This window comes from Hakea prostrata, chromosome 5 (assembly GCF_041222555.1).
Source record: "Hakea prostrata isolate BN-2017 chromosome 5, UWA_Hpros_2, whole genome shotgun sequence".
Lineage (NCBI taxonomy): Eukaryota > Viridiplantae > Streptophyta > Magnoliopsida > Proteales > Proteaceae > Hakea > Hakea prostrata.
In genome coordinates, this window is record NC_142604.1 from 1,136,209 (window position 1) to 1,146,692 (window position 10,484).

Sequence of the window (10,484 nt, forward strand, 5' to 3'; positions counted from 1 at the left end):
CTTATATGTTGAGAAGGTGAGTCGTTACATGAGAAATATAAAAGAAAATGAAAAGTTAAGGGGGAGGGGGGAGAGAGAGTGTAACAGATTCATTGATCTTCTTCAAATGCTTAAATAAATAATATCTTTTAAAGGTTCAAAAATGTTTGTTAATGTTTAATCAACAAATTTGTATTATTTGGCATTTTTTTTACTTATCTTATGCAATGTATAAATCCACTTTCCAGAATCAATGAAAAGGCTTAACAATTTGAACGGTTAGGGGCTTTTAGGAAAGTGAAATGAAACCATTCGCCATGACTTAATTTGGTTTTCATTTTTCCTTCTCGTTGTTCTGCCTTTCCCACATATTTTTGATGAAGAAATAACTATCTTACTTCAAAAGGGAACCTTGTAAATCTACTAGATAACAGTAGTTTATTGTGCTGGAAAATGCTAACCTGGTGTGAGAGAAAGTCTAGGAGGTTAGAGACAGAAATAGTAGGTAAAGAAGACTTACTTAGTTGTTGTAGTTGTGCTACATTGAAAAAAATTTGAACCAGTTTCCAGGCCAGACGTCAGAGCTAGGTTTAGACAAAAAATCAAGAACACTGCTGTTGCTGCATCGAACCTTTTTGATATCAAGTTCAAAGTGATAGCCTGATATAAGACTTCTGCGACACTTGTGGATTACCAAATTTAAAGTTCTCCAAGATTCCATATATATATAATCTTTTACATTTTAATTCCAATTCCAGCAATTCTGTGGAATAGTTGCTTTTATATGGGCCTTGGGTGTTACTACTACCAGACCCTACAGGAAGCAGACCATTAAGGTGTGCAGGGTCCGACTTAAGGTGTAACACACACGGCACACTTAAGTTCAATAAGTCTTTTAAGGCATATTAGGGTGCTACTAATTTGAAAAGAAAAGTGTGTCTGCATCCTCCTTGGAAGATGGGAGAGGTGGCAAGAAATATATATTATGAAATATTAAGATTTTTTTTTTCTATAATGATTTAGCCTATATTTGTTCTCTTGCAGATATTTTGTAGCTAAATAGTTATGATGGTGCCAAATCAATCTATTAATTTATTGCTCTCTCGGAGTTTCCCATAGAAGTATCACGTTTCCTACATTACAATTATGAGGTATTGGTTTTTCTCATTTATTCATCATAATCATTTGCAAAATCTAGTCATTAAATAGTGTAATGCTTGGACGTGATTATGGTTTTCCTGTCAGTTATTCTATGATGTAGAGGACGTATGCTCCAACTAGGATGAACGATTTACCAGAAGAACAAAGGTTTGTTTCATGTTTTTCAGTCAGAATTTATTATTCCCTGAGTGTGTGATTGTCTTTTGAATATTGAAAGTTCATCCTATAATGCATATAGCAGAAAACAATAATACATTGTAACTCAAAAAGAAAAAGAGTTCAACACCAGATACAACATATCTTACAGACAATAGATAAAGCCGCCTTCTTTTGTCTTTTTTTGGTAAGTAACAGCATTTTTAAATAGTACACACTAATAACATCACTGTATATAATATTTCTCAGAGTTGCGGTTAAAAGTGTTCAGCAGTGATAGCATATTACCACCAAGGTACAAGGTGTCATATTGCCGTGTCAATGGTAGGCGACACGAAATGATGAGTGACATCGACTTTTCCAAAAATCGTAGAAAAATCAGCGATATATCTTGAGAAGTCAATTTTTTGGCGATATATCAAATATTCACATAATGAATTGTAGACTTTAGTCTTCTCATCACTAGTTGTGTACTTGTGTTCTCTTTGCATGTTTACATTAGTTTATACGAGTTTTCCAGACCTTATAGCCGGGCATGTGCCAATCAGGAACTTTAGATTAAGTGATGTTTTAGGCCAAAATAATGCTCTCAATGTGTTTATTGGCCTCAAATTAGGTTACACAACAAAATTCATTCCAAAACGACTCTAAATACCCCCTAAAACCAGGGGTTGAATTTTCAATGGCACCTTGCCAAAAGTCGCCGACATGTCGAACCTTGATTACCACATATGGTAGCAGCTGTTATAGGCTGTCTATGCTTGATCCTAACAAAAAGTGTTTTCCCATTGATATTTATACAGAGAGTTGGAGAGGCTGTGTTTATTCCCGCTGGATGTCCTCACCAAGTCAGAAATCTCAAGGTTATAAATATAGGCTATTTCCTCTTAATTGATTTCATGGCTGTGCTAATCTTCTTTAGACTTCATTCTTCTAATTCTTCTGCTGGCTCCTTAATTCAGTCATGCATTAAGGTTGCAATGGATTTTGTCTTGCCTGAAAACGTTGGTGAGTGCTTCCAGATGGCTGAGGAGTTCAGAAAACTTCCAAAGAATCACAAGGCAAGAGAAGATAAACTTGAGGTAATATTTGGTATGAAGCTGCATGTATTAGATATGACACACATTGTTTTGTTGCTATTTTGTGTTACTGAATTTTGAATTTTATGCTTAGACTGAATAAAGATAAAGAAAATGGTTCTCCATGCTGTCAGCCAAGCTTTTAAGGATTTAGAACACTTGACATCATCCTAAGGAAGGGAATGAGTCTCCTGCAAACTGTTATTTTCCAGACCTGTGCCGACTTATAAACCTTTTTGGCGTTGTATAGTAAACAAGACCATTGTTATTTTGTAATTTAGGGATACCTCTATTTAAATCAGAAATTTTTGTTGTTCTTCTCCTAAAGCTTGAGCTGCTCATTGTATACATTCCAGCAAAAATATTCTTCTGGCATACAAGTGACATAACAATTGAAATCCTCAATTTCCTTTTCTCTGAAAATCTCTCCCTTTTACTCTTCCGTTTGAGAAAGATGACTTGAAAGAGGAAACATGAATATAAATAGGAAATCCTCATAAGACAAAAAACATAGAACAATTAAAAGAATGAAAAAGAAGAAGGTTACGAATCAATGGCTACTACTCCATAACTCTGAATATGACTAAAATCATGTTGAGTCGTTTATGAATTTTCTCGTCTATCAGAATTCACTAATACTCAGCCGAGATCTGCACATGTTTCCTTGAAGCCCCTTCCCCATCTGCATAGGCATGTTCATATGGATGATAACAACACTGTTCCCTGGTGATCTTTCCTGGATACAAATGTACTTGGTAACTGCAAGTGCAACATATCAAATGAGAACCATTACAAGCATTCAAGTCAACCGATGAGAATTGAAGAGGAAAAAAAAAAAAAAAAGATTATTGTAGCTAGTTTTTTAGGAGATGGTTGGGAATTGGAAACTTTCAACACTCGAAACCCTGAGTCCAGTAATCTAACTCCAAAAATAAAAACTTAAGTAAGACGTCATTTCAAGTTTCAGGCTATCCACCAAAAGGTGAAAATTAAAAACCTATCTCTCAATTCTAAACAGACAGACATTCTGAAGGAAAAACTACAAGGAAGCAAATGAAGGATTCTAGTTTTCAGAATATTTATGCACTAAGATGGGTGATGTTTCCTAGACACAAATGAAGGATTATCGATATAGTTCCAACCTTATGCATATTTTGTGATGTTTATAGTTGGTTTTCACATTTCATAGGATTTAATGTTTAGAATGCACTTCAGATCGATTGGTGAAATTGATTGAAATTTTAAAATCTTAAGTGAGCTGTAACTATTCGGTGTTCAAGTTCTAGATATAGTCAGATGCATCTTAAATATTTAAGGCTAGGACACTACCTAACCCAACCATGATCACTAATCAACTCTGAGTAGTACTGACTTCAGCAGCATATAACAGTCCCATCTTCCTTAAAAATACTGGTACATGTAGGGAAAAAACAGCATATAACAGTCCCATCTTCCTTATAAATACTGGTACATGTAGGAAATAATCCAGACGCCAAGCAGCATGCAAGAGATACTGCTATTCCCAAGTTGACATTGAGAGGGGGGGGGGTGAATCAGTGTCTTCAAAATTCGCTTTGGTGTGGAGCTTCTTTAATCTCAAAACAAGATTGATTAAAATAATCTCGTAGTTATCAACTGCACAAAGAGACATCCACCACATACCACAATGTGACTGGGTCTGCCAGACAGTGTACCACCACTTTGCAATCAAGGCACTCCAATATGTGCAACAAATAAAAATAAACCAAAGATACAATGCAACAAAGTTATGTGGTTCGGCCAAACTGCCTACGTCAACGAAGTAATACCCTGATTAGGGTTTCATATATTACTCAATACACTCCTAGATATTTTGACTGCTACAGTAGTCTAGGAACACCAATCCCTGCTTTAGTCTAAAATGCAATTCAAACAAGGGCACCAACCCCAATCCCCTAGACAAGCTCCAACTTGCTAGTTTACAATGTAAAACAATAATTCAAGTTTCCCAAATTACATTCATGTTTTATCAGTAAACATAGCCTAGAAAATAATAAACAAGAACTTGTGAATACGGGTTGCCTCAACTTGTGTAAGATGCATGGTAACAAGACTTGTGTCTCCGTTTCTTCTTTCTCTTTTCAATCTTTCTTAGTTTTCCTCTTTTTGAAAAACAAACTTCATACACCTCTGTTCTCGGTTTCATGCACAGTCTTGCTGCATTTTTTTTCAGACACAAAATAACAACAGCCCTTTTTCTTTCTTGAATGCAAGTAACAACAATATTAATAGTTTTATATGACTTGGGACTAGGGACTTGGGGACGTGGGTCATAGCTAGGCCTTGATCCAAAGAGCCCATTTTGTCATGGACCCTAATCCCCAAAGCCCACTGTTGGGTGGAAGTGTGGAGATGCCATTAGAGATGCACTTTCCCTTAGGGAAGTCTATTGAATAGGTATCTTCTTGTAGGGAATTGAATTGAATAGGTACCCTCACAAAAGGAGGTGACCTTACCTTTTCACCCACAACTTTTGGGGCTCTATATAAACCCGTTTTTGAGCTCATTTTTTACAATAAATTTTCATCTTCTCCCTCTCTCCTTGTTGTCTTTCTGTTAAACAGTGAAACCAACCTGAAGTAACCTTTCAGGGGTGCAACCTTAAAGTTTGGGTGACTGATCTTGGGGGTGAAGACGCATTTGGTACCCATATTGCACAAATCGGGGTGTCTAATACCTTAAAGAAAGTACCTCTGATACATTTTAGCCTTGGCAAAGTTCATGATTACAACAATCTTTCAAGTGTTCATGCAAATTCCTCAACAAGTTCTCGACAAAATATTCTAATTAACTTAGTAGCTAGAATAAAATGTTTCTCCTTCAACCATCGTGGATAATCATCTATGATTATTTATGATGTATGTTAATCGATGGGTAACAAATGATGGTGAAAACACAACTTGCTCCCAACCCCTTGTGAATCTTCTTTCTTGAAAGCTAATCTTTTAATTTCACATACCAAAATAAAATAAATAAAATAACGTAAAATAAAAAATCAGGAAAAAAAAACCAAAAAAAACGAAGGGTAAATACTTGGTTTGAAAGAGGATGTCTTGATAAGATAAGTCTTCAAAATTTGTCTTATATTTTCTAGATTTTGGTACTTAAGAAAGATTCTCTGTATGTGAGTGACAAGGCTAGGGTGATTGTTTACAAAAAACACTAGTCTCCGCAAAGTTGTAAGACCATGTATGGGAGCTGGCGATCAAAGCCCCGGTGAAAGGTGGTTGCAACTATAACGATCCTATGGTAGCAAAATTACTTATTAGGTAAGTTCCGACCTGCACGAAAGGCATAATGATCTAGGCACTGTCTCAAAGAGAGGGTCAGTGAAATAGACATGTCTGTGAAGATGCATTCTATCTACATTGGATAGAAAGACCCTTTGAAGCTTTACTGTTCGCCGGGATTGGCTTTGGGCCTTTCCTGCGTACCTTAGGTGGAGGGTAAAGAAGGCCTCCTTCGGGGGGGATACCACTCTAGAACAGCTAGAATTCTAATCTTGTGTTAGGACCTACAAGCTAAGGGACAGTCTCCAATAGATAGTTTCTATGGGGCGTAGGCCTCCCAAAATGTAACAGAGGCGTGCAAAGGTTTCCTTGGGCCAAACGGAGATTAGCCCTTGAGTTCAAAGGCAGAAGGGAACTTGATGCAAGACCCACCCATCAAGCAGGGACAAAAGTAGGCCTTTGTGATCCGAAGGTGCCAAGTGGAAGGATCATTTCTCAACGGATAAAAGTTACTCTAGGGATAACAAGCTGATCTATCTCAAGTGTTCACATCGACGGGAAGGTTTCGTCATGTTTCCTAGGTTACAATTTTTATAGGTTTCGAGTCATTAGAGGGAAAATGGAATTGATCAAAAGAAAAGGGAGGAAAAGCGAGAGTTGGCTGTTGGTAAGTCAATATGGGGTAGAATGGTTGGAAGAAAGAGGATACGGGTATTAATGATATTTTACGTGCTACAAAATTTTAGCCTATTACACAAAAGGGTAAAATTGTTTTGTATCTCTAGTAATTAACCATCCAGTAACACCATCTAAGTTTGGAGTGTTAAATGTAATTTGAGTTTCACAAGAATTCTGTTAATAGAATTCACAACTAGTGGGTATATGTAAAATACAAATATTAAATAAATAAATAAAGGCACTTTAATGAATTTTTTAGCAGAGAGAAGTTAAGAAAAAGTCCAAAAAAAAAAAAAATAATAGTGAAAAAGAAACACCAAGAGGCTCTAGGGCTTTTTTTGTTTTGAAGGGTGGGAGGAACAAAAACGGGGACAAAGACCCAAGAACAAGGAATGAAACTCAGCCAAGCTACCTCCAATATCTACTGCTAGGATTCCCATCAACTCAGCAATGGGAAACTTCCAAGGCGTCAGACCATCTATCTCAACCTTGGTCATCCAATCCGTAGCTTTATTAGCATCTCTACCAAGATGGGTAAATCTATTTCTAACTTCTTCCACATTCCTGCCTAGTCCACCTATTTCAAAACTATAGCCCTCAAGGATCTCAACTACCTTCATAAAATATGATTCTATGAGCAAAGAGTCAAGCCCAAGGCGTTCATGACACAAACCCTTCCAAGATCACAGCCAACTCCACTTCCACTCTTAATTACAGGGGAAAATTCTCCTCCCAAAACAACCACAGAACCACCTGTCATGGTTGTGAAACACCCCCACAGAACTGGAACTGAGGCTTCAAGTTCTTCATATCCTAAACCGTAAACTTTAACCCTTGACCCAAAAAAAAAAAAAAAAAAAATTTTATTTCTTTTTTCTCATGTACCAAGAGACACACCATAGTTTGCTATCCCCTTGGCCGGGTTAGCACTTTTATCCGCGTGCAGGACTTTTTGCAGTGTTCCTTCGTTGGCTATCTGCTGGCACCATCCCCTATCTTACTTTTGATTGACGGTTGCCTATCCCTCTCCTTAGTGGTTATAAGTGATGGAATTACTATCACAGAAAATATTGATTTCGGTCTGTGTATTAGAAGATGCCCTCCTTCTACTGGAGCTTTGCAAGAAAGGGTTCTTGATTGAATACACAGGAGCTGCAGGTTCATCGATCAGAACTTAGGAGCAGAAGGGTATTATCACCATTTGGGTTCACTGCCGTCCGAGCTTTCGGGACAGAAATACAAAATGATACTAAGAGAAATAGAGAACTACCCTTGCATCAAGCAGAAAGACTGTGAACCACCGTGCAAGGTAGAGTCTTAGGTTAAACAGGAGTTCAACATATTTACATCCACATGATGTGCATCCATTTTGTGACAGTGCCCTGTGGGTGTCCCTCATCATTGTCCCCAGCCCCAATATGAGGGCTTGGTCTTGGCCAATTGAGCAAAACCTTAAGCGTTAAATTCAAAATTTTGGCATTTAAACATTAAGCTCCAGTTGCTGGTCATTGGATTGGCAGCGAGGCTGATATCAAAGTGCACAGGTATATGCTAGGTTGACAACTTGTAGAACTAGAAGACCTCGATCCGGTAAATAGATTGAATAGGGATCTGATGCGTTCAAATCTGTTCAACCTTCTGATCCTTGAAGAATGACTTGCAAAATAAGGTTAAATGTGGCCCAACTGTGGGGTCGGGAGGCCATCTCCGAAGGCTAAGTTAGACAGGCCTCCCAAGGCTAAGTTAGACAATGGAACACCATAGAGCTCTGCTAATTGCAGAACTTAGATTGAATGCAATAATGGAGGGAAATGATTCAGATATTTCAATTTTGTGTGAACCTACGATTTATATAGGGTTTACCTGCTTTCCCTTGCCGTTGAATTCGTTCGTGCCTTCTCTTGGTGGCTGTTCGATCTTAGGGTTTTATCCTTCTTTTCGTAGATACTGGTAGTTATCTTGATTAGCACGATCGCCCACCTCGTGCTAATGGTAGTTATCCTTCGAGATCACGTTTATTTCTATAAAGGCAACATTCATTCTCCCCTACGTAATTGATTGGTTTGTACTCTAGACCGATCCTGACAGGATTTCTTGACTCGACGATGGTTGAGCTTTCTAGAACCGGAGTCCATGACCCGACCAAAGCTGGATCCGATTCAATGTTATTGAAGACCACAGTAACTTGGGTTTAATTTTGTGTCCCATTTTAAACTAGGTCTAGCTGGGCTAGATTGAGTAAGTACCAAAGTAACTTGGGTTTAATTTTGTGTCCCATTTTAAATAAGGTCTAGCTGGCTAGACTAAGTATGGACCAAGTAACCTAGGTTTATTTTTGTGTCCCATATTAAAGTAGGTCTAGCTGGGCCTCATGAATTACCTACCACATCTGTACCCACTTAAATGTTATTTTATTAGGAAGGAACACCCAGTCTTACGAATCCGGATCCTCACCCCGTCGGGGTAGCACAGAGTGTTCCCCGACGGGTTCCCGACCACACAAAACAGTGGGGCCCACGGATGAAATTAAAATTTTTTTTTTTGTTTTTTTCAAAAAGTATTTTTCACCGTGGGCCCCACTGTTTTGTGTGATTGGGAACCTGTCGGGGAGCTGATCCGGACTCCAGTCTTACCCTAGCCTATATATAATGTGGTTTGGATGATTAGGGTTTCTAATCTACATCTGCTATGACGCCGCCTCTGCTATCCTTCCATTTCTTTTCAGGGGGTTTTAGTTTGGATGTATTTCTTTTTCAGTTTTTATTCATCTTCAAGCTTTAGCAACGGCAAGGTTCAGTCTGCTCTCTCTCTTTCTCCTATCCTTCATTCCATATATTAAGTATAAGGAAGTGGAATAGATCGTTATTGGGATTGTAAAATTGATGCAATTATCTTGAGCATCTAATCTTCTTATACTGGTTTAATACTTTAATTCTGCTTCCCACTCTTTTTGTTTTGCTAAATAGTCTTGCCTTTTTATGATTCTGCCTTTTCCATGTGATTTTGATGAAAACATAAATGTATTACTTCAAAGGGGAAGCTAACAGATGTACTGGATACCAGTAGTACATTACGCCAGAAAGTGCTAACCTGGTGTTAGAAAAATCTAGGAGGCTAGGGTCAAAGATATAGATAAAGATGACCTATTCCGTTGTTATGCTAAATTGAAAAAAATTGTAACCAGTTTCCGGGGCCAGACTTTAGAGTGGGTTTATACAGATCAAGAACATTCTTCCATTGCACTAAATTTCTTTGATATCAGGTTTAAAGTGATGGGTTTGATCTTACACTTTTGTGATACTCAAAGTTCGTGGTTTTCCGAGTTTTAACATTCTCCAAAATTCCATTACCTGATAAAAATGAGTTCTCATACTAAAGAAGGTTGTTACTACTGCTGCACTTTAGAAGAAGCCATTAAAAATGAGTTCTCATATTAAAGTGCAAACTCTGCCTTAAGGTGTAATGCATTCCCAAGCTCAACAAGTCTTGTAAGGCATATTAAGTGCCACTGATTTGAAAACAATTGTGTGTTGGCATCCTCCATTGGAAGACGGGAGAGGTGGCAACAAATTTATGATATTATTTTCGATAATGATTTTTATGCTATAGTTGTTCTCTTGCAGATATTTTGTAGTTAAATAGTTATGACGGGGCCAAATCAATCTATTAATCGGCACATCGTAGTTATTGCTGTCTCGGAATTTCCCCTGGAAATATCGAGTCCCCAGCATTACAGTTTTGAGGTATTGGGTTTTCTTGTTTAATTCATGTTGAAATATTTGCTCAATCTATTCATTAAATAGTGTAATGACTGAAGTGAATATGATTTTCTTGTATCAGTTAATCTATGATGTAGATGACACGTGCTCCAATCGGATTAATGATTTACCAGATGATAAGGTGTGTTTCATGTTTTTCAATCAGAATTTATATTATCTATTAACTGCAGTGGATGTAAATGTTATGCTATGTCTTTAATGTCAGTAATATTTTCCTGCTACCATCTTTTAGGAGTTGTCAATGACAATTAATTTCCATGTATCAGGGATCCTAGTTAGTAGTCGTATGATTAATCAATATGGAAGAGAATGTGCTGTGGGTATTTTTTTTAATTGTAATATGTTACTGCTGCTATTTGTATGGATTTGAATGTGCCAATTAA

At 37.5% G+C, this 10,484-nt stretch overlaps 1 long non-coding RNA gene across 1 annotated transcript; it reads left to right on the forward strand.

The window, feature by feature from the left end:
* Window positions 1-9,028: 9,028 nt before the first annotated feature.
* LOC149014283 (uncharacterized) lies at window positions 9,029-10,263 on the forward strand. Its single transcript, XR_016173731.1, has 3 exons — window positions 9,029-9,113; window positions 9,946-10,065; window positions 10,163-10,263. It is a non-coding gene; the product is annotated as an uncharacterized LOC149014283 (long non-coding RNA).
* The last annotated feature ends 221 nt before the right edge of the window (window positions 10,264-10,484 follow it).